The sequence below is a fragment of the Panthera uncia genome, chromosome A2 (genome assembly GCF_023721935.1).
Source record: "Panthera uncia isolate 11264 chromosome A2, Puncia_PCG_1.0, whole genome shotgun sequence".
Lineage (NCBI taxonomy): Eukaryota > Metazoa > Chordata > Mammalia > Carnivora > Felidae > Panthera > Panthera uncia.
The window spans coordinates 25,720,391-25,745,266 of record NC_064816.1 but is presented as its reverse complement, the minus strand read 5'-3'; the positions used below and the strand labels follow the sequence as shown (position 1 = coordinate 25,745,266).

Here is a 24,876-nt window from a genome sequence, read left to right as displayed (position 1 = left end):
GACACAGAATCGGAAACAGGCTCCAGGCTCTGAGCCATCAGCCCAGAGCCCGATGCGGGGCTCGAACTCACGGACCGCGAGATTGTGACCTGAGCTGAAGTCGGACGCTTAACCGACTGAGCCACCCAGGCGCCCCTGTTCTCAGTTTTTAAGAGTCTCTTATGTTTTGGCTCCCTCCCTCTCTAACCTTTTTTTTTTTTTTCCTTCCCCTCCCCCATGGTCTTCTGTTAAGTTTCTCAGGATCCACATAGGAGTGAAAACATACGGTGTCGGTCTTTCTCTGTATGACTTATTTCACTTAGCATAACTGCACTAACTTGTTCCTTTAGCCCTGTGTCCTCTGGCACTTTGCTCTTGCCTTGTTTTCTGCTCCAAGTGTGAATACAATGCATGGAAGTCAACAGCCTTCTTGAGAGTATGAATGCAAAAGCTGTGTGTGAGGATGGCACAGGGGAAAGTGCAGAAAAAAGCTGGGTCCCTGATGGCATTATTGAGCCACTACCCTGTCCTGAACTGCCAGTCGTTAGATTTGAGTGAATAAATAAACCTCATTTTTGGTTAAGCCACTGTTTTTCTGCAATATCTGTAGCCTAACACATCCCTAAGTGATATACTTCTCTTTCTGAATTAACTAACTCTTCCTGAAATGATACTTGTGTCTTTTAAAACATAGTCTACTTTGAAATTTTAAAACTAAGCTTTAACTTATGTCCCTGTATGAAAACAAATTGAACCAGGATTGCCCTACTAATAAATTTCATGATTGATAAATGTAAAAATGGTATTGTGTAATCATTTTAGTAATAAAGATCACAATTTCAGCATAAAGCTCAGGGAATTTTCTTAATGTCATCTCTCAAATCTTATTTTGCTTCATCTTTGATCAATTCCTATCCTCTTTTCTTACCCTTCAAGTGCTCATAGGCAGAGGCTAATTTATAAACAATAATAATGTAGTGTCACAAGTCCTAGAAATATTTGTCACAAATGTAAATCTGATTTTATTATTTCCCTGCTTAAAAGCTCTCCGTAGTCTTTGTTGTGCTACTAAAGGCTTTTCCATTCTGGCTCCAACTGTCTTGCCCAATCACATCTCCTTCCTCCCAACATATTCCCTCATCCCTGTGCTGTTTAAAACCACTGGACTGCTGGTGGGCTCCCGAAACTATACCATATTTACCATTCTTTCACATCCTTCCTTATCCTTCCTCTTGGGTGCCCTGTCTCTTGTCTCCATCTGTGAAATCCCACTCATCCTAAAAAACTTGACTTCAAACGTCTTTCACTTTGAAGCTTTCCGGACTCTTCTCCTTTCATCTCCCGTGCCTTCCATACCATTCTTTTTATGCTTATATTATTGCATTTATTAGTTTGGTTTACGTTTACTTAAGGTCTGTCTTTCCCAGGAGACTGTATGTAAGTTCCAGGAAGAGACTATACGTTGTTGTGCCGCTTCAGTATCTAAGTCAGGATCTGGAATGGAGTAAATCCTAAGAATTTTTTTATGTCTTTAGAACAAAAAAATTAAAAAAAAAGACTTTCTGCACCTCTCTTTGGGTGCTAGGATTATGTACCTGTTTGTTAATGTATCTCTGTGAAGGAAATGCTGCCAGTATTAGAGTATTCATCAGTTTTGTAACAAATAATCATCTGTCTGAGTCATCTGTGCATCTGCTTTTATTGAACGATGACTTTCTTGCTTCTCTGTGTGTTTTTAATTTTTGAATTACATACCACACATTGCATGCAAAGCACAGTAAATTCTGAAGTAAATAACATTCATCTCCAAAAAGAACATACCCTTTCCTCTTAGGCCAGTGGAGGAGGCAAGGGCTGAGTCAGTCCATGGTCGGGCTGGGGCAGGGCTTTAAAGCTTGAAAGCTTCTGTGTGATTCAGTTTGTTACTAATCTTTTGAGAGCAAGATTAGATCTTTTCCCTTCAACAGAGCTTGAGCTCTGACCACTGGCAAGATTTAAGAGATTTATAGACACATGGCTTTCCAAGCTGTAAGAGATCTTCCTCTCCTTTATAGCCTAGATGCCAAGTCTTTGGGTCCCTAGAGAGTGCTCTTTGTTTTCAGTCCTGCCCCTGGCTTTCTGTGCCTTGGAAGATGTCCCCCAGCCCCCCCGCTACCTGACCCAAGCCTACTGAGGAAGGCTACCTTGTACACTCTGTGAAGGCCAAGAATTCCTTGCAAAGTTCTCCCTCAGCTCTCCTGGTCACCCCTAGCTTCCAGGAGCTGAAATCCCAGAGTGTGTTAGATGAATTTCCCTTCACTCACTAGTTCCACCCTCTACATTTACTATACTGCCCCCAGCCCTTGGTGAAGACCTATGGGAAAATGTTGGCAGACAGTCAGAGTCTTGCTTTGTAGGGGGGTGGGGGATGCATATCAGCATTCTGATCCATCACTGCCTACATGTACCTGGTACAAGCTTATCCCCATCCACAGCCAATTCTTCATCTTCCTTTTTCCCAGCTCCAAATAAGAACGGCCACTGGCCGTTGGTTTTAAATACTTTTCATTGACGAATAACACTGTATCTTGTGTATCATTTCCTTTCCTCTACATCCCCAGATTATCAAAAGGTATATTCTTATTGTAGTCATTACATGTGGAAGGAAATAGTTTCAGCTTTATAAGGAAAACAAGAGGTTCTTTTCACTGAAAGCCACATTTGTTTTAACTATTTCAGGATGCCTAGGGTATTTTGCAAATAAGGTTTACTAGTTCATATTGTCTTTTAAGCTTCATCAAATCTAGAAATGAGAATAATCAATTAAATTTGATTAGTTTACAAATAGTGTAGTCTCTGTTGACCACAAGAAAATTAAGCATCAAATGACAAAAGGGTGCCTGGGTGGCTCAGTCAGTTGAGCGTCCAACTTCAGTTCAAGCCCCACGTTGGGCTCTGTGCTGACAACTCAGAGCCTGGAGCCTGCTTTGGATTCTGTGTCTCCCTCTCTCTCTGTCTCTCCTCTCTGTCTCTGTCTCTGTCTCTCTCTCTCTCTCTCTCTCTTTCTGAAAAATAAACGTTAAAAAAAAGAATCAGATTATGAAAACATTCATTTACATTAATATATTGAAAGTTTTATGACAATAAGAACTAATGATAGATCTATGACAGTTACTGCCTGCGTGGGGACAGAGTGCAGGCACATAAACATGATGTTACCAGCATTTTATATCAGATGAGTCCATCTATACTGGGTAAAGTGATATAAAATGACTGAACACAAATACTAAATTTAATTTATATAAAAATCACATAAGAGCAAAATTTTAAAATTATATGAGAGCAAACTTCATACATAGTACATGTTAAGTATGTTACAGTCTCCCAATAGAGTGTGGTGTTTACCACACAACACAGTGATGTATAAGATGACTTCTCATCAGTTAGCTTTTTTTGCATAACAAACCACTCCAAGATTCAGTGGCTGAAAAGTATTACGTATTATTTCTCATGCATCTAGGGGGTGGGTTGGAGTTGACTGATGTTGGCTGGGCTTGTCTGGGTAGCTACCCCACAGGGGCAGTTGACCTAGACACACCCCTCCTGTGCTATAGCTCAAGGACCCTATCCTTCAGCTGAAGGGGACAGACAGAGTTAGGGGAGTTGGCCAGGTGCCATATGGCCAGGTGCCACACATTTAAGCAAAACAAAGAGCACACACTGAGTCTGAAACAAGGAAAGGTATTCCCGCGCAAGGTTATACATCCAGCACAGGCTGTGAGGTCTTTCTTTATTTCTTGATAAGAAAGTATTCCAGGCTAAAGGCCCATTCTTGCACAGCTGACAGGGGGTTGAAAGACTACATATGAGTCTGCCTTTTCCAACAGATGTTTTCACAAAAAAATATCAGTCCAGTGGGTCTGTTAAGAGAACTTCCCCTGTATTTAGTTTAAGCAAAAACCAATTTTGAAAAAGCCATTAGTAATTGGGGGCAATGCAAGTGAAGTCAAAAAATCTTCATCCTATTGTATATTTGAAGTACAGGATCCTCTGCTTTCTTCCTTCAAGTTAGTTTCACACCTGTCCTGTAATGTTCCACAGTGGCAAAATTAGGATTGACCAGTTTTTACCATCATCAGGCATAGTCTGCGACTTAGATATATTGACTGCTCCGTTTTCATATCATGTCTGGAAAATAGAAACAGATGTTTTCAGACTTGTCCCATCAAAATGAGGTTTCATCTGTCTGTGTCTAGACTTATTACCATTGCCAACACTGTGTCTCTGATATTTTTAATGTGGATCTTTTATGGAGATACATATGTGTTGCTTTGGCATATATGTGACTTTTGGTTTAGAAAGGTAAAGAATAGTACTATAAATATAGTACTGTGAAAGCAGCCAATGGCTCACTATTCTGAAATGCATCTAGCTTCCCAAGTATTAACTCTGTGTCTGAATGCCTTGAATAAATTAGGTTACATAACACCTGTAAGTTCCACATAAACACCAACAAGTTTCTGGCTAATAGGTCTGGGCAGCAAGTCTTCATTCCCTTCTCTCCTATTCGGAATTTCCATAGAACTGTAACATCTGCTTGCCCTACACCCACTCATTCTAGCTGTTGTCTTGAAAAACAGAGAGAAATAAGAAACTAGGTTATTATAATGCATAAAATGAGTATCTTGCTTCAGATGACCAAGAATCTTATATATAGCATTTCATAATTCCTAAAACCTTTCCATTTTTTTCCACCTCCCTTCTGTAGTGCATTTTTAGCATGGATAGTCACTGCATTTCCCACCCCCTCCAAACTCTTGAAATGCTTACAAAAGAGGTCTTTTGATTCATCATATAACCACAGGAAAAGAACACAGAATTTTCAGTCAGGAATCCTGGATATCTTACAGCTTTGCCATTAACCAAGACCTTGGGCAAGTGATTTAATTTTCTAGGAGCTCCGGCTTTTTTATATGGAAAAGGAGAAAATGCCTACTTAATATGTGAGGATTAAGTTTGATGATAAAAAGAAAGTGCTTTTTAAGCTGTACAAATGTTAGTTCCTATTAAAAGAAGATTCCTACTACTCTCCTTTTCATATAAACTTTAAGTATCAGCCACTTGGCTAAGGGAGAAAGATGAAGAAAAAAAGAACCAATCCCAATTGATAAGCCCAAGGACATTGATCTGGCATCCCTCACTACACCTAGAGACCATCCCAAGTATATCAGACTTATGGTTGAGAGTAGGAATAATAGAATGTAAAATTCAGCAGTACTCTCTATGGTGTTAATTTGTCAGTAGCTTGTATTGTTTTTCTTTCCCCTTAAGGTGTCCAGGATACACTTCAGTATTTCTTATAATCAAAACTATAGCATCATCAATGATAGTTCTTAATACATAAATTAAGTAGATTTTTTTTCAATTTTTGAATAAGATTTTAATTAACCATATATAGTGCCTAGCACATTTTAGTTGCTCAACAAAATTTGTTGAGTGAATGATTTCCCATTTAAAAATACTTACACTAGCTTTTCTCCCATAACACCATTTACTCATGGATATAAAATACATTGTTAAGAAACATTCATTTTTCCCAATGATTTTAGAAATTGGAGGTGTGACCCCTGGGTTTGGACCACATATCCCTTAGGAAGGGAGCTAATGTTTATTTAGCACATAAGTATGACAGGTACTCCTGGTAGCATCATCTCAAATACTCTGGAATAAAAGGCCATTACTAGTTGCCTTTTGTAGATGACGGAACTGAGGTTCTAAGACTATCTTTCCTAAGGCGTCTCAGCAGGCTAAGAAGTGGGACCCCAACTCAGTTATTTCAAGCTCTCACAGTCCATATGCTTTTAATTGCATTGTTCTGTCTCCTAGGCAATGGTTAAGATAGTGGCCAATCACATGGCATTTCAGTATCCTGTGGGTGTTTTAAAATGCCAAAAGTTATAGCCTTGTTTAGTAGTTCACCTTTCTATTTAGAGAGTTCTCGGTTTTAGAATCCTGTCTTTAGCACAGGTCACCTTTCTGTCCTTTCCCTCCAGCTACACTCTTTGGCAGCGGGCTTGGGGAGCCTCTAACTCCTATGAGATCAGATAGTAACCTCAGGAGCTCCCCCTTCCTCCCTAAGACCACCCTGCATTGGAGGTGGTGCCTGGCTGGTTCTCTGCTTTTGAGAGATTTGAGGAAGACTTTCTTCTTCAAAGGCCAAACCCACAATCATCAGGGTTACTACCCCCTTTGTTTTCTTGCATTGTGTCTTCTTGTTGATCCACACTGTCACAGAGAGGCAGTATACAAGGCTCTGTTTTTACTGTGCTACCAAAGAGACTTCAGATGTAAAGTGTCGAGATAAGTGTAACTTACCGTGCTGTGTTAGTTATTTTAACATTGATTTAGATTCTAGGTCTTCTCCTTCCTTTTCTTGTGTTTCCATTCAGCAAGCTTCAGGCCTTTGAATTGACTATTTTGGGGCACCTGGGTGGCACGGTCAGTTAAGCGACCAACTCTTGATACCGGCCCAGGTCATGATCTCACGGTTCAAGGGGTCAGGCCCTGCGTCCATTTGCTGTTAGAACAGAGCCTGCTTAGGATTCTCTGTCTCCCTCTCCCTCTGCCCCTCCCCTGCTCTCTCTCATGTGTGCATGCTCTTTCTCCCCTGTCTCTCAAAATAAATAAATAAACATTTTTTAAAAATGACTCTTTCTCTTATTTGATTCCAATCTGCATCCTAGTTTCAGTAACAGTTAATTGTTTAAGCCTTTTAGAATTAATAGATGAATTCTTCCCTTTCATCCTCTAATTTAAGTCCAGATTTCTCCATTTTTCCCCATCAGGTTCACATCATCCAGTTTACCTCTCTCCATGGGTGACATCCTTTCCTGGCTGAGTATCTCCTCAGTGCCCTCAGTTTTAGTTCAAAACATGGTATTTTCTGTATGTTATTCACCTAAACCCCACCCCAGATGGTGTCCCACGAGCTCTGTTCCAGAAGCTCCCCAAATGGGCCTTCCTTTTTGTAGGGACACAGCATTCTGCTCTGTTCTTCAGAGCACGCCCTCCAGTTTGCCATCTGTTCTTGTGTCTCCATTTCTGTTGGTCTGCACCTCCCCCCACACACCTCTCACATCTTCCTGGACTCTCCCTGAGTCCTGGCTGTCTCGTGAACTGACAGGCCCTGATATGTTTCCAGTTTCCTCCATCAGCATTCTCAGATCTGTCAGGTATCACGGTCCCTCCCTGTCTACCTTGATAATGATTTATTTCTAGATCTTACCATCAGGTCATTGTTTCCTCTCCTGCAAAAATTAACACCAGCATCGGTGTCTTTACCATTATCATGGCTCTGTTTCTCTGACTCCCAATTAGGCTGCTAAAAATCTTGATTGGCATTTCAAAGCTGAAACATTTCTTCTTCTCCTCATGCCTTTATCTACACCCCGTAGCTTTGTCTACACCCCCTTTCCGGTCATTGCAGGGAACTCCTGCAAATGGACAACAGTGCGGCAATAAGTAGCATACAGTGAAAAAGGGCGAAGAAGGAAAATTCAGACGTGGTAGTTCTATATTAAATTTCAGAGGTGTAATTTAAATTAAATTACAGTTCTATAAATTAAATTACAGAGACTGGATTTTCTGGTGTTGCAAATAATAAATACCATTAGGTACAAAACCCAGAGCTCTGATAAGACCTGTTAAAACCTCTTCTGAGTTAGCTCTAGTGACTGGCCACAGCGTGGTCCTTTCCTGGGAACAATCCAGTGAGAAAAATCAGAGGGCCAAGGGTCTGTAGAAATATGCAAGGTCTATACCTTCCAGGCTTGGGTACCATCATTATGCAATTCCCCCAGACTTGGTACTTTAGAATCCATCTGTCATTTCCTCCCTCTTCCTGTTTAAGAACTGTAAGTGGAAATGTGACTCTTGTACCTCCAAATAGTCACTAACCATCTTCTGTCTGGTCCCCTCTGTTGATACTGTTGATGCTCCCACCTTATTCTAGGTCCCTGTCTCAAGCCTGGAGTAGCCTCCTTACTCAGTCTCTCGTTCATGTTTTTTAAGACTGTTCGGCTGCCTATTAGTCTGTGGCTTTTTCTCTGGTCCCCCAAACTTCAATGGTTCTAATTTTCCACCACATAAAGCATACATTCCGTTGATCTTATTCACCTCTTCCAAATTCTGTGTTCACACTGGCGTCCACTCTTCTTCTACATACAGATCTTGCTTCTCTCCATGAGACACACACCAGCACTTCTGGTCTGCTTTGTGCTCCACCTTTAGCCATCAGTAAGCTCTCCCTCCCACGCCTGGCTGTTAACAAACCTCCCCTGGTGTCTGAGTCCTCATCAGTGATGGTGATGGTAACCAGATCAGAGGCAGTGAGTGGTGGTTTAGAATTGGACTGCGCACCTGCTGTGTGAGTTTGTGTGAATTAACCACTTTGTGCCTCAATTTTATCAGCTGCAAATGAGGATATTAAAAGTACTGAATGATCCCCAATTCTCCATGGCCTGTGACAACACACATTCATTTCTTGCTCAGTGCACATGTAGGCTACAGGTGTGCTGCAGCTCTACTCTACCTGTCTTTTTCATTCCAGGGTGCAGGCTGTCATGCCGCCATCAAGTTCAATATTGTGATGGAGCCTCTGGGTGCCTCTTAAAACTGCTGCTAGATGGGTCACATCTGTGATAGCCATTGGCAAAGGCTATCACACGGCTGACCCTAGAGTCATCGGGGTAGGGATGTATTTTTTCACAGTGAACAGAGTAGGGGATATGTGTCCATAATAATGCAGTGCACCATGCTGCCTCATAGGTCTATTGTGGAGTATGAATAAGTAAATGGGTGTTAGAGCTTAGAAGGGTGCCTGACATACAATAAGGACTTATTAAATGTCATTGTTTTTTTGTTAATTCTTGTGCCAGGTTTCTACTCTAAGCATCTTACATATATCTTTTTTGGAGAGAGAGACAGAGGGAGAAGGAGAGAGAGAGTATGCTCACATGGGTTGGAGGGGAGGCACAGAAGGAAAGGGGGAGAGAGAATCTTAAGCAGGCTCCACAACACGGGGCTTGATCTTACAACTGTGAGATCATGACCTAAGCCAAAATCAAGAGTCTGATGCTTAACCTACTGAGCCACCAGGTGCCCCTCATCTTACATGTTCTTATAGTTTACATCTCAATATTGATATTATTATTCCCATTTTTCAAATGAATAAACTGAGGTTTACAGAGGATAGGTAAATTGTTCACAGTCACACTGTTTGAAAGAGACAGAGTGGGCATTTAAACCAGGCCTACCAGACTTCAAAATCTTTGCTCCTAACCTTCTACTATTCCAGTAGACACATATTGGGAAGAGTCTCCCTAACTTTATGATCCTGTTTCACTGCTGCTAGCATTCTCTACCACCCCCATACTCTGCTGTGACCTTGAAGGACTTGCCCTTAGACAGCTGCCCACCCAGAGACACACAGCTGCCAAAGTTCAAAGACTCGTTATAATGACCTTCAAACTTGAGTTAGTGTCCTTGGTTCCTTTACTCAAACAACATAAAGGTCAATTCTGTGGAACACCCACTGAGTGTGCCGCTTAGAACTTCTGTTAGATGAATGAGTGCGCCCCTTAAAACTTCTGCTAGATGGGTCACATCTGCTCAGAGAGCCCGGATTCTCTCAATCATATATTTCAAGAGCTGAATTTATATACCACTCTGACCTTACTTTGTGCAGGATTGTATTTGTCCAGTTTCTTGCTGGGCCTCCCATACCTTTCCCCAAGGCAGAAGCCAGACCCCACAGGAAGTCCATCTAGACATTGTTAGTGAGAAAGGTACCTATTTGTCCCTCTTTCTGTATCTCGTTGGTGGGCAGATTGTCAAATAATGTGGGCATTTGCAATTCTGCAAGGTTAGACCTGTCCACCTTCAAGGCTTAGGGTGTGGAACATGTCCTGAAAAGAACTTGTGGGTCCTCACAAGTATGAGGGTCCACCTCATACTTGGTTCAGTTACTGATCGTATTTTCTCCGTGAGGATATGAGCATCATGAGAGTAGACACCATGTTTCATGACCCTTCTGCATTTCCGCACAATGCCTACAGGCGTGGGGACATCATTAGAGGCTGCCAGAGAGAACCTGCAGGGATGAACTAGGTACAGCCCTTCTTTGGGCAGCACACAGCCTAGGAGCTTTGTCTCTCAGCTCTAAAATGGAGACAGTTCGTGTCTGCATAACTGAAATGAGGATTCAGATTCAAAGAGCGTCAGTATCGTGAAGTGGTAGGAGTGTGCTCTAGAGCCCACACTGCCCCATTTATATCCCAGCTTACTATTTACTGTCTGTAAAAAGTTTGGGCACCAGTTTTCTCACCCATAGGTTGGGGATAATAGTACTCATTTCACAGGGTTATTGTGAGGGTTGAATGTTAGTGCAAGTGTTGGGCACATAATAAGAATTCCAGAAGTGTTAGGTATTATAAGTAACAAAATAACATATATGAAAATACCTAGAATTGCCTAGAACAATGATACTCAAAATGACCATCCACAGTGAGGTAAGGAACTTGTGCCACAGTGCCACAGTGTAAATCAATACCCTCCTTTCTTCTGTGAGTAACTCTTATTAGGGAAAAATTGTGTGCTTGGTGGTAAAGCCAATTTGTATTCTGGCTTCTGGCTGTGTGTCTTCCATGTAGACAGTACCAAATGGCCCACAGACCACACCTCTGGTTTCCCTGGTGGAGGATGTGGTAGGCATTCGGTAACTTTGTTTAATTATTTCCCTGAACCTGTAAAAAGACTCTCTATTTACTTCTCTATTTACCTACTTCATAAGGTAAGTAAATAAATTTCCTACTCAGTGAATTTTGTAGATTTGACGCTCCCTTATACCTATTTATAGTCTCAATATCTTCAGAGTTACGGAAAAATAGCAGCCATTGTTTTTGGTAAAAGTTGTATTTTTCTAGTAGTGAGAGGATAAAGATAGACATGTAGGTCATCATGTGAAGACTAGAACTTGCTTTTTCAGAGAGCGGGAAGACATAGAGACACCTTCCTTTTCCTTTGTCATCATTGTAGCATTTATTCACAGAGTCAAGTGTAAAAACACGAGCAGAGTTTTTACAGGTGAGATTTATTTATGTAAATAAGTTTAGAAACTGTGCCTCTTGTTTACCAGAAAAAACAAGTATGGTGTTGTTACCTAGAAAGGAATTAATATTATGTCAACACTATTTCAACTTAACATGAAATTCATAACCGTATTAGTCTAGGTTCTCCAGAGAATCAAAATCAATTTATATAGAGAGATGGATAGGTATATTTGTATTATGTATATGTTATATATATGAAGAGATTTATTATAAGGAGTTAGCAGGCACCTGGGTGGCTTAGTCACTAAGCATCTGACTTTGGCTCAGATCATGATCTCACAGTTCATGAGTTCGAGTCCCACATTGGGTGAGCATGAGCCCCACTTTGGGTGAGCCCCACTTCTCTATCTTTCTCTCCCTCTCTGCCCCTCCTGGGGTTCTCCCTGTCCCCTCTCTGCCCCTTGCTCACTTGTGCCTCTCTCTCTCTCTCTCAGAAGAAAAAAAAAAAAAAAAAAAGGAATTAGCTCATATAGTTATGGAGGCTGAGAAGTCCCATGATCTGCAGTTGTCAAGCTGGAGACCCAGGAGAGCCCATGGTAAAGTTCCAATCTGAATTCAAAGGCCTGAGAGCCAGGACACAGAGTAAGCTCCAGTCCTCGTCTAACTTCAAGTCCAAGTCCAGAGTCCAAAGTCCAAAGTCAAGTCCAAAGTCCAAGTCCAAAGGCAGAAGACGAGGAGTGTCCCAGCTCTAAATCAGTCAGGCAGAGAGAATGAATTCTCCCTTCCTCTGCACTTTCTTCAACTCAGGCCTCCAATAAATTTCATGAGACCACCCACACTGGGGAGGGCTCTCAGCTTTACTCTGTCTGCCAATTCAAATGTTCATCTCATCCAAAAACACCCTCACAGACACACCCAGAATAATGTTTAACCAGATATCTGGGCATCCTGTGCCCCAGTCAAGTTGATCCATAAAATTAACCATCATAGTAGTATCAGACACATGGCCCCTAAAGGCCACTTTTTTGGTACTTTGTTGATTCCTATATACTTTCTTAAGGATGAATTATTTTCTTGCTGGGCTAAAACTTAGTCTAGTTTTAGATTTTAATTCCTTATTTTTTAATTAGATCTGTTTTATTCTCTTTTTAATTTTTATAAGTAGTGTATTTTTGTGAGGGGTTATATGTGAAAATTTAAAAGACATGTGCCAGTGGTGGTTCTGGCAGATTTTCAGCTGCAGGAGCATTCTGTTTCTGAGCTAAAAAATAGATTTGATAGATTATAGAGGAAACCTTTTGAGTGATGGAACGGGCGGCGTGGGGGGGGGGGGGGGGGAGGGCCGGGAAGCAGGCTGCTTTGTGCAACCCTATCTCCCAATATCCTCCTTTTAAAAACGACATCATAAGGATATGCAGTGAAGATGGTAACTCTCTGTCATTCCAGAAAAGAGAGGGATGTAGGCAGAGCAGCCTGAAGTCTCAGGGCATGGAGGAAAAATGTTCAAAAACAGAAAAGTACTATTTGAAAATGCAAAAGAAAATGGCTATCCTAGGAACGAATTGGATTATTTTTCACTGATAGTCTTCCTGTAACCCTAAAGAATAGTACCATAGCTCCACCTACTGCAGAAAGAGGCAAAGAGGCAAACCACTCCATCAAAAAGAACCTTCTTCCCCACCCCGGGCTTTTTTTTTTTTTCGTCTTTTTTTTTTTTTTTAATCTTTCGGTTCTTTACCCAAGCAAAGTCATCGAAAGTGTTCTTATTTTTTGCTTCCAATCATCCTTTCTCTCCTCTTCCTACTAATTTCATGTTTGAAAGATTTATGGGTATCATTTCAAAAGCTGACATTTCAAAGAAAACATAATAGGAAATTACAGTTTGATGATTTGGTTGAGGTGTCTGGAAGTGCGTATACACAAAGTACAATTTAGATATATATCGAACTTGAATAAAATATGTGTGAGAAGTACTGGAGGAGAGGAAAGGCAGTATTGTTATCTGATGAGAAGAGCAGGGGTTTTAAAGAGCTGAATTCTCTGACACTAATTTGCTTGGTGCCTTGGGCAAGTTACTTAACTTTCTTTGTATGTTGCAGTTTCTCCATTTAAAAAAAAATGAGGATAATGGCATATGCCTTCTCTCTGCCTCATAGAATTCTTATCAGAATGATAGAAGATCAAGTAATGCCCCACTTCTCCAGCCAACTAGCTCCCAGCCTCAGCCATCTGTAATGAATCTCAGAAGCAGGCGGAATAAGGCCTGTGACCCGGGAGAGCTCTGCATGCTTTAAGAAAAGGCAGATTCCACTGATTTGGAATTGTGTGTAAAGTAAGCTCAGAGACTCAAAGCCAGTGTGAGGGTGGCGTGTGTCTGTGTGTGCATTTCTTCGCTATAGTTCTTTTCTCTCTGTAGTTACCTAGGAAGACAGATTTTGAAAATGAAAATGTAGGAAAAAATGGTGGAGGCAAGTGCAAGTGTCCCCTTAGAAATTTGCTGGGCACCTGGGCGGCTCAGTAGATTGAGCATCCAACTTTGGCTCAAGGTCACGATCTCACGGTTCGGTTCCTGAGTTTGATCCCCGCATCAGGCTCTCTGCTGTCAGCGCAGAGCTCACTCTGGATCCTCTGTCCCCCTCTGTCTCTGCACCTGCCCCGCTCGTGCTCTCTCTCCCTCAAAAATAAAAAATAAACATAAAAAAAATTCACCAGGAGGGTACCCTGGACAAGATATTTGGGAACCTAGCAGTATTCTAAGGCCAGAATTGAGAGGAAACAGTTTACCATATCTCAGTTAATCACAACATATTGGGTCTCTGTTTCAGAGCTTAAAAGCCTTAGCAAAAGTTTTCCGAATCATGTCTAGAATGCACTTTTACAAAGAAGTTTTACGGCATTTTAGGAAGAGTTCCATTAAAAGGGAAAAAAAGTCTTTTAAGGTATATGTGTCATTTATGTTGATAATCACTATGTATCAATGTATCATTTTTTCCTCCATGAAGGTAGATATATTCAATATCACTGTATTATTTTAGACATATTTTGATTTCCTCAATCAAATGGAAAATTACTGCCTTAAGTTTCATTCCTTATGGTTTCTGATCTGATTTAAATCACTTTCCAAATTATCTTAAATCTGAAAAAAGGAATTAGATTCTGAAAAACTGATTTTGTAGGGTAAGTGGTGTGTGTCTCATTAAAAAAATTGTAAGTTAAGTATTTTTTATTGTATTTAGCATTTTATGAAGGCTTTCTTTTTGAGAGTAGAACTGAAAGCTTAAAGTTCTAGATGGGTGTTTTTGTAGGTATTTTCTTATATACCTTAAATGACTAAGCATTATATTTTCTTACAGTAAAGGGCACAGATTATTCATATATTTCAGATTGAAATGCTTTTATATAATGTCGTCTTTAAAATACATACTAAATTTGTAAATGCAAATTTGAGTGAATCGTTCTTTGTTGTCTGATGGAGGCAGGCAAAAAGTGATATCCCCGGTATTCTTTTCCATCTGAGATGGGATAATCTGAGAATTCAAATGAGGTCAGCATTGAAGAGGGCTTCTCAAACTATTTAAAGTAGAGGTGTTTCATTGTTGTTGTTGTTGAATTTCCTGTTCATCTAATACCAACATATTACTGGTGCATAGTTAGGGCCACATGCCATTCACATGCCTTTGACAACTCCTAACCTGGTCTGTACCCTGTCCAACAAGAGGAGTCCAGTGATCACATACTGGGGTGTCATAACAGTGTCAGATTGCTATGTAAGTTTCTGAATACTTACTCTCAGTTTCGGTACTTCACTGGTCATGGACTGGTAACAATATGCTTGCAGGCAAGCACCTGGGAATAACACTGGTTAGATTAGTGATTAACAGCACACATCCAGAACCAGACTGTCTGAGTCTGAATCCTGGCTTTGCCGTTTGCTGGGCATGAGACTCCAGGCACATCATTTAACTTCTCTGTGCCTCAGGTTCCTTATTGGTGAAACGGAGATAGCCCTGCTAACCCATTTCACAGGGTTGCAACAAGCATTATGTGACTTCCTTTAAAACTCGATAACTTAGTTTGCTTACTAAGCAACAGTGATGTTACTGTTTAGCAGCAGTGATGTTACTAAGTCAACCAAGCTGAATTTTGAACCTACTTGAAATTTCTATATTTTGCCAACTTGTCTAGAATAATTGTGTTGAAACCTAATTTACTTTTATGAAAGTAAGTAATCTAAGCCAAGGATATTATTCTGGGAGAGTGTAATTTATTCATTTAAAATGAATGAATGAGGGGCACCTGGATGGCTCAGTCGGTTAAGCGCCCGACTTCGGCTCAGGTCATGATCTCACACTTTGTGGGTTCGAGCCCCGCATCAGGCTCTGTGCTGACAGCTCAGAGCCCAGTGCCTGCTTTGGATTCTGTGTCTGCCTCTCTCTCTCCCTCCCTCACTCACACTCTGTCTCTCTCAAAAATGAATAAACATTAAAACAAAATTTTTTTTTAAAAATGAATGAATGATTTAAGCATTTGGGGTGCCTGGGTGGCTTGGTCGATTATGCGTCTGACTTTGGCTCCAGTCATGATCTTGCAGTTCATGGGCTCGAGTCTCATGTAGGGCTCTGTGCTGACAGCTCAGAGTCTGTAGCCTGCTTCCAGTTCTGCGTCTCCCTCTCTCTCCACTCCTCCCCTGCTTGTACTCTGTCTCTCTCCTTCTCAAAATAGATAAACATTAAAAAAAATTAAACATTAAAGAATATTTAATATTCAGTGAATATTTATTGAACTTGCCTTTTCATATTCAGCCCTTAGAGGACATCCTGGGGTTCCTAGGAAGTAAGCAGTTTGTCACTGAGCTTCTATCAGAGGTCACTGCTGAAGAAGTCTGGCTGGAGATGGGTATATCTGTTTTCTTAGTCACGAAGATGTCATTGTCACTTCCTTAGCTGGAACTATTTTACTCAGCCTCCACAACATTTAAGTTGGCATGCTTGGTGCTGTGCAGCCTAAAGCAGATGCTATCCATAATGAAATATCATTAATATTTCTGCATTAGTTATATGCTGCTGCCAACAGCAGCAAGCTCTTAGCTTTTGTAAAGTAACTGTTGCTATTTCTTCTGGGGGAACTGATGAGTATTTGTTTCTTAGGGAATGTCTATAAATTGTTGAGGATGTAGGACACAATCAGACTTTATACAGCATAGACCAAAAGGTATAGAAAATATTATAAATGCCTTCCTTTGCAAAGAGACTTTATTCATTCATTCACTTGTGATTGTGTATCTAGAAAACATATTTTTAGTGTTTTTGCTATTCATTTATTTAATATGTATTAGTGCCCACTATGTGTCAAGAGTGATTCGAGGTGCTGAGAATATTTTCAGTGATCAAGGCAGATAAAATCCCTGCCCTCCTGAAGTTTATATTACATTAGAGGCAGGAAAGAAAACCGTGTTTTCAAAAATAAAATAAAAAAGTAGATGTTTATGGTGTAAATACAGAATAATGAGAAGGCACACAAAAAGGTCTGCTTTAGGAAAAGTGGTCAGGATAAGCACCCCTCAGGAAGTAATATTTGAATAGAGACCCAAAGGACAGTAATGGGCAAGCCCTGTGGAGGGCTGGGAAGAGCATTCTGGCAGCTGGGAAGCTGATGTGCAGTACCTAGGACCGGACATTGCAATGAGCTCATCGGTAGTGGTAGATACTATGTCTTTTCTCCAGCTATTTATAACCTGTAGTGGAAGAATACAGAAATGACTGCCCGCGAAAAACGGTCATTTCTGCTTTGATTTACTGTGTCAGTCTTTCTGCCTCTTTGGAGTTGCTAATTTCTTCATCAGCTACCACATCCTCCCAGGACCTCTCTGAGGGTTGATTAGGGCTGCAGTTCAGAGTTCCCAAGGCATTGTCAGAGCACAAAATGCATTTCATTTGCTCCTGACTTTATTACATGCTATCCATCAGCTCACTGCAGGCACCTCTCAGGCATTTAATTCCACTGAGAGTTTTTCTCGATACAAATTACTTTCATTTACTGTAATTTTTTATACATTATCCACATGATTAGCTAGTTTTGAAACTCCTGACGAACACCTTTCTCAGAGGTCGTAATTCTTTCCATTTCTGCTATATCTCATGCCTTTCCCTGTGCTTTGCTAAAAATGAATCAATGAATTGTTCATTTCTTATCCTTACCCCAATGAAGCCATATATGGTAAGCATTAATTAAATTTTTTCTTGGCTCCAAAATCCTACTGCTATTTGAAAATTTCATGTAAATTATGGAAATGAATTTACTTCCATTGTTGAAAAGTGATCATCTTCTTGTGAAGTGAAAACTAAGTTCTGGCTAATTTTATTGAAAGTAGTGTGCAAGTCAAACATTGCTTTTTTGTTTTTAAGTTAATATTTAAAGATTTGTCATGTAACAGATTTCTGTTACAAAATTTTATCTTCCTTGAGTGAGAAATGTCTAGAAAAATTCATTAATGAATCTTGAAAACTTTGGTCATGAACTACTTACAGTGTCCTCTTTCCATACTTCAGTAATACTGAATACCTCTTAAAGACAGGATATGAGTAATGCTGTATCTAGTGAAACTCTAGGAAGAATTTAAAATGTAATCATCATTAGCAAAAATTCTAAAAACAGCATGTTCTTACTCAGTGCTTTGGCTTCCTTGCTGTCTTAATTCTATATACTTGCCTTCTTTTCATAAGATGTGCTACTGTTAGTATTGCAGATCTAGAGCCAATTACGATTGAGTGACCTGGATTCTGTGTGTCTTCTACATCATCAGCTAGATTTTTTTAACTAGTCTCAATTTTAGTAACAGTAAATCTATAAAAGGAAAAAATGTGTTGTATGGAAACCAATTTGACCATAAATTTCATAATAAAAAAATAAATAAACATGATACAAATTTCAATTTTTTATTGATTTGAGTGATGAAAGACTTTAAAATGTTCACTGACCTTTCATCTATGATTTTCCTTTACTTGTGCAGTTTATTGCTAATTTTATATTGAGTCTTTTTAAAATGTGATGTATTAATGTCATCTCCTGGTATCTAAGTTGGAAAAAATGGTTTTTAAAAAAAAGCACAGAATGTAAATATTTTAGGAATGTCTTCTGTCTGAAAAGTTTACGACAGCTTCTGGCAGAAGATGTCAAAATAACATTTGGAACCATGGGCATTGATGTTCTTGGCAAATTATTGTTTTTTCTTCAGGCTTCCATTTGCAGAATAATAATATCTTACAAAAATGGGAAATGTTTTATTTTTATTTTTTTTAATGTTTATTTTTTGAGAGAGCACAAGCTAGGGAGGGGCAGAAAGAGAGGGAGACACAGAATCTGAAGCAGGCTCCAGGCTCTGAGCTGTCAGCACAGAGCCCAATGGGGGATGCAGGACTTGAACTCATGAACTGCAAGATCCCCACCTGAGCCAAAGTTGGATGGCTTAACTGACTAAGCTACCCAGGCACCCCAGCAAGTGTTTTTTAAATGATAAATAACCATTTAGAGAAAGAAAGGAAAGGAAACTGAAAAGTAAATATTGTACAATGATATTTTCCTTTCAGGATCAAATGAAAGTACAGAAATACAATAGTTAATAATTGAATGCAATAGTTCTCAACTCTGGTATATATAATAATCATCTGCCATGCTTTTAATTTGTGGGGTTTTTTGTGGGGGGGGGGTGTGGTGGGCTGTATGTGACAGCCTCAGATTCTTCCAACACCGCTGGGTGCTCAGTGGTTAAATTCAGTTCTGACACAAGCTCCCAGTTAGTGTTAGACCCCACGGGTTAAAGGCTCAGTCCCTTGAGACCTCCCACACTTCGGACACTCATTGCAATAGAGCACCCTGGCTACTCATAATTCTGACCAATAGTCAGAGACACCTCCCCACCCCCGGAGGTTTCCTTAACACTCAAGTTCAATAATTGCTAAAATGACTCAGAACTCATGACAGAAAGCGTTAGAGTTACTACAACTGTTTTATTGTGAAACATACAACTCAGGAACCACCAAGGAGAGCTGCATATGTCAAGGTATCGGGTAAAGGGGTGCTGAGCTTCCAGAGCCCATACCCTCCCAGCACCTTGATGTCTTTACCAACCCTGATCTCTTAACCCCACTATTTAGGGGTTACATGAGAGTTCCTAATTAAGTAGGCACATTTGATTAATCGTTGGCTGTTGGTGGTTGAACATTTCAACCTTTTAATCACATGATTGGTTTCTCTGGCAACCAACCCCTATTTTGGAGTATCTAGGGACCCACCAAGAGCCACCTTATTAGCATAGACTAAGGTAAGGTTGAAAGTGTGTTATGGGATTAAAAAAAAAAAAAATCTATCACTTCTGTCAGGAAGTTCCAAGGGTTTTAGGAGCTCTGTGTCAGGAATCAAGGATGAAGAGCAAATATTTATGTATATTTCAAATATATAACCCAGATAGTCATTGGGATTGTTTCCGAATATTATGGTTTTCCTTCCGGATATATGGTAGAATTTCACTTTCTCACCCTTACCCTTTTATTAGGTTGGACCTATTACTTGTTTTACCAGTAAAGATGAACAGAAGTGACATGGTCACTTTAGGAAGAAGCTTTAGGAATTAGTGTGCCAGGAGTGCCTGGGTGGCTCAGTCGGTTAAGCGTCTGACTTCAGCTCAGCTCATGATCTCACAGTTCATGAGTTCAAGCCCCGCATTGGGCTCTGTGCTGACAGGTCAGAGCCTGGAACCTGCTTCAGATTCTGTGTCTCCCTCTGTCTCTCTGCCCATGCCCGCTTGTGCGCTGTCTCTCTCAAAAATAAACACTAAAAAAAATTTAAAAAGAAAAGAAATTAGTGTGCCAGTCACCATGTTCCCATCTCAGTGCCCTGGTGGTTAGGGAAGAACATAGCATCCTAGGTACTTGAGTTACTAGAGTTAAATGGAACATCTTGGTATTCCATGGGACTTGCGTGAACAAAATATGATCTTTTGCTTTTACATTAAGCTTCTGAGATTTAAGGGTTATTTATTATTATAACCTAACCCATCCTGACTGATACAAGCTTTAAAATAAAACTCAATCACAGATTAATGTGTTTATTTTCCTAGTTTGCTAAGGCTTGTTATCAGTAATGAGTATTGAATTTTATTGAATGCTGTTTTTTCTCTCTCTGTCGAATTGATCATGTTTTTCATCTTAATCTGATAATGTCATGGATTTCATCACAGATATTCTCATGTGGAAATATTTTTCCATTCTTGAGATAACCCCTGTTGATCATCTTAGACGTTCTATACGTTGCTAGATATTGCTAGATATTGCTATACATTGCTATACATTTTCTATTTTTTTAGGAATTCTAAATATATGTCCATTAATTAGACTAATTTATAATTCTTTTGTTTCCATTCTTATATAAGGTCAAATTTGATAAATTAAGTTGGGGAGCTTTTACTCTTTTTTCTCATCTCAGTATGTATTGAGTTCTTTAAATGTTTGATTAGAACTTGTCTTTAAAATATCTGGACCTGGTGCTTTTTGATGTATGGATTTTTGAACTTCAGTACAAGTTGTTCAATGGTTATAGGTATTTTTAGCTTTCCTATTTTTTTCTTGAGTCAATTTTAAGATTTCCATTCTAGAAAAGTGTCACTTTGTTTTAAATTTAATATAAGAGGGCTATAAAAGTTGTATGAGTTTTTTATAGAGAGAGATATAGAGGAATATATATGTAGTTTTTTCTCTACCATATCTGTACAATGTTAATATTATATTTTTATTTCTGATATGTACTTTTCTTAACCAATTTTTCCAGAAGTTTTCTATTAGTCTCTTCAAAGAATCCGATTTTTGCTTTAGTTGATACTCTAAAGGTTCTATTTTAGTTATTCTCTTAATTTTTACCTTCTTTCTACTTTGTGAATATATTATTTTCCTGATTTCTTGAGTTGAATGTTTAACTTATTAAGCTTAATCTCACTTTTTTAATAAGTAATTTAAGGCTATACATTTAGATCCAAATCAAGTTTTTGTATGTAGTACTTGTTTAACCTTAGCTAGTTTGGAAGTTGTAGGTTCCATTTGTATTCTTTTGGGGATTATAACCTTTACATTTATAAATTTGTAACCTGTATATTGACCTTAACAATGTTGAAAGTCACTAGCCCATCCCCTTACAAAGCAAGCACCTTAGATACCTTTTACTTCATTTGCACCCCTCCCATCTCATCGTTTCTTCTTGTATCTCTCCGTTTGGGGTAATTTCCTCAGATCACTATTCCTTAGCTATAGCTAATATGTTGTTTTCCCAGTCCTTTTTTTTTTTTAATGAAATAAACTTTTTAAAAGTTTTGGTATTTTTTCAAATCTATTGTTTATGATATCCTATTTTATTGTGGTTTTAAATAATACTTATTTTATAGTGGTTTTCCGATTGCTCTAATAGCTCTAATAGTTTTCTAAAGAAGCTGTTCCTTCTGTTTCTTACATCTGCTGACTCTCCCTCCCTCCTTCCTTACATTGGTAAGTGACTTTGGAAAGTGTGTTTGTCCTCATTGAGGTGTGTTTTACCTCTGGAAAAGCTTTGCATTCTCTTCTGTCTACCTCAAGGCTTTTGGCTTCCAGCTTTTTCACCGAGATAGGACCAGTTTTTAAATGTCTTTCTTAAGCTTGGAATTTCCTTGCCATAGGGTAGTTTAAACTCAGACTAAATTCACATACATGGCTTTAGTTTGGGGTTTTGATTTCTCATAGTAGACTTTTCCTCAACCCTGGAGCCTGGCTAGAGACCAGCTTTTTTTTTGCCTGAAGCAGTGAAAGAGTGTCTCACCTGTGTCATGGAGGGGGACAGTCATTTCAGGGTCTGGTTTTATGCAGAAATCTCGGGTCTAGTTTCTCATCTTAGGTAAGCCCAAGGCCACATCTACTGTCCCCACATAGGTGTTACAGTCCTGGGACCTCTGCCCATAATTTTATATGCATACACACACATATTAGGATCTGATCCTTGTATTTATTTAGGACAGATCTCCTTTCCTCTCCTCCCCCTGCTCCCCACACACTTTGACATCAACTGATTGCTGGTCAGCTATGGCTTGTATTTCCTCTTCATTTAATACCTCATCAACAACATACTCTTATCATTTAAACTTCATTTTTTTCAAACTTATGTGTTTGTAGCAGGCAGAAAATATTCATTAGCTCAATCCACATTACTGATAGAATCCTTTACTTTCTAATAAAGGAAGAATAATCATTAACCAAAAATACAGAAACGTAATAATGGCTAATGATTGATAGGCCAACTGAAAGATGAGAGTGAACTAATTGAGGAAAGCTGTTTAGAGGTTCTCTCATTTAATATCTATTCAACATGTACTATATAAGATTGTAGACACACTGTTCTAGATCCTGGAGGTACAAAGATAGAGAATATACAATGTCTTGATACTTTTGGGGAGTCCTAGCAGGCTGATCTTTACATGTGGGTTTTGTTACTCTTCCACAGATAGAGTTTTTGCAGCTGATCAGTACTGTGCTGCTTACCAGCTGTGTGATCTCAGGACTTAAGATGTCTTCATCAGCCAGGCTTCACAGGGGACAATATGGAAGATCTTCAGTAGCTAAAAGCAGCAGGCCATATAAACCTATTCTGCTGATTTCTTATTTTCCCCAAGAGGGCTGCTTAAAGGAGGGTAAAGACATGCTAAGCATTAAAGAATTACTGTAGAATGTGGCTGAGTATTCAAAAAGGAACAAAGACAACCATGAGTGATACCAGTCCATTCTGGTGATGTCAGTGGCAGGGACACTCAGAAAGAAGGGCCTTCCCAGTACTTTTAATCAAGTGGTTCAAAGAGAACATGATCAAGAGAGGCCTTCAGATCAATTGTGTTATTGTTTCTATCAACAGTGAACAGAGGGAATAACACATAACCATCCTAGGTCGTTGGTTGCAGGATCACGGCCTTATGGTGGAAATGATGCACCTCTCCTCTGAATCAAGTCTTACACGAGCACTCCAGGAAGTTAAAGATGATGGGTCCCCATTTTGCATTCCTCTTGCACCGTAATTATGCTTCATGAGTGTATCAAAAGCTTTTTCTTGTCCCTAGTACATTGTCACATGCTCCTGGAAGATACCCTGTGCTGTGGCTAAAGAATACAGGAGATTTTTCTCTGAACGGGAGCAGCAGGAACATGCTGGAATTGCACTGCAGGCGCCTTACCAGCTCCTCGGTCCCTTCAGGCATTCAGCACCTTCTCTTCCTGTTGACTGAGGGAAAGTGTATGGGAATGACTTGAGCCTGCTCATTGACTACCTGGAAAGGAGGAAAAGGCAACTGGAAGGCTTGGAGACACCAAGTCTTTGGCTAGCAAGTGATCATTCCTCATTTCAAGGCACAAATACCCCCTGTCATGGGCAAACTGCCTCCACTTCTTCCAACCCCTGGAAAAGGGATCCTTCTCAGGCCCTCATCCCCCTGCCCCCCTTCCTGCCAAGTCCCCCTCATTAAGGGACAGGCCAGGTGGCACTCTCCACCACCAGTTCTTCAGTCAGTGCTGCACAAGCAGACAGCTCAACCCAGGTCTTTGGTGAACTAAGAAAAGCTCCCTGAGCCAGGAGAACAAGATGGCTGCTGCCCCAATGGCAGTCTCACCCTCCTTCAAGGACCAAGGCCCCTGCTGACCTGCAGCACTGATGTCCATGCAGTGGATATGAATGTGTTTCCCTTCTGTTCGATACATGGTCCTGTGGAAACGTTTTTCATATTTGGAGTCTCTTTGTGCCAAACTAGAGATTTGTGGAAGGTCATTGTTACAGATATGGGATCTCAAAGTTGTTCGATAATATACATATTAAAATGCAATACAAACTTTTAACTTTTTTTTTAAAAGATACAGTGTTTTCCTTTAGGGAGTTCATAGTCTATCAAAGAGAATGATATAGTACAAATATAATATAGAATGGTAGGAGAAATGCTTACAGAAGTGTGTGTAATTTCTGTGGAGTCTGCAAGTAATCTCTAGGTCCCCTCTTTGCCTGTTAGAGTTAGATACTTGATAGAGTGGATGATGTTTCCAAAAGTTGCTGTAGAACAAGTGAAAGGCCCCAAAGCAGACACATGTACAGGGGATCCCACTGGTATTTTGGTTTGGCTAGAGAAATAGGAGTGAGTGAAGAATGATGGCAGATGAAGGCAGAGAAGTAGGCACAGGTTTTCAGATTTTATTCTGTAGCAAGCGGTTCATTGTGTATGTAAATTAGGAAGATAACACTGGTGGTTGTCTTTCTACAGATGTGTTAAGATGCTGAGAGGAAAACTAGAAGGTGTGAGCCAAATTAAGAGGCTGTCGCAGTGAGGCCAGTGATGATGGATTTCCGAAAGCACGAGGAGAGGTGAAGAGGAAGGAGCAGTGGATTTCAGAAATGGAGACTCAGAGAAGATTTCAGAGTTAGTATAAACTGAGAACAGGAACAGTGTTAAGTACACCAAAATTTATTGAACGTTAACATATGGCAGGCATTTTACCAAATCCCTGTAGCTCACACAACATCATAAGACAAATGATAATTTATAGATGAGAACACAGTCTCAGAGAAGCTCATGAATAGCCCAGCATTGCACCTGTGGGGCTGTAACCCAGGGCTGCCTGGCTCCCAAGCTTGATTCTTCCCACTCCTTTTATTGCCTCTCGGTAGGGATTTTTTTTATTATTATTATTCTAATCATTTTTTCCATGGAAGTCTGCCTCATATTGTAGTTTTATAAAGTGAAAGGATGAGCAATTCAAGAGTCTCT

The 24,876-nt window shown here is 39.8% G+C and overlaps 1 protein-coding gene across 14 annotated transcripts in view; it reads left to right on the top strand.

The window, feature by feature from the left end:
- Positions 1-24,876, top strand: part of CFAP20DC (CFAP20 domain containing) — a 244,604-nt gene that overhangs the window by 32,922 nt on the left and 186,806 nt on the right. The window contains exon 3 of one of the 14 annotated variants that reach the window (XM_049640836.1): positions 24,373-24,528. The exons of the other annotated variants lie outside the window; for them this stretch is intronic. The gene's annotated coding sequence lies outside the window, so the exon portion shown is untranslated. The remainder of the gene's footprint in view (positions 1-24,372; positions 24,529-24,876) is intronic. 14 annotated transcript variants of the gene reach the window in all.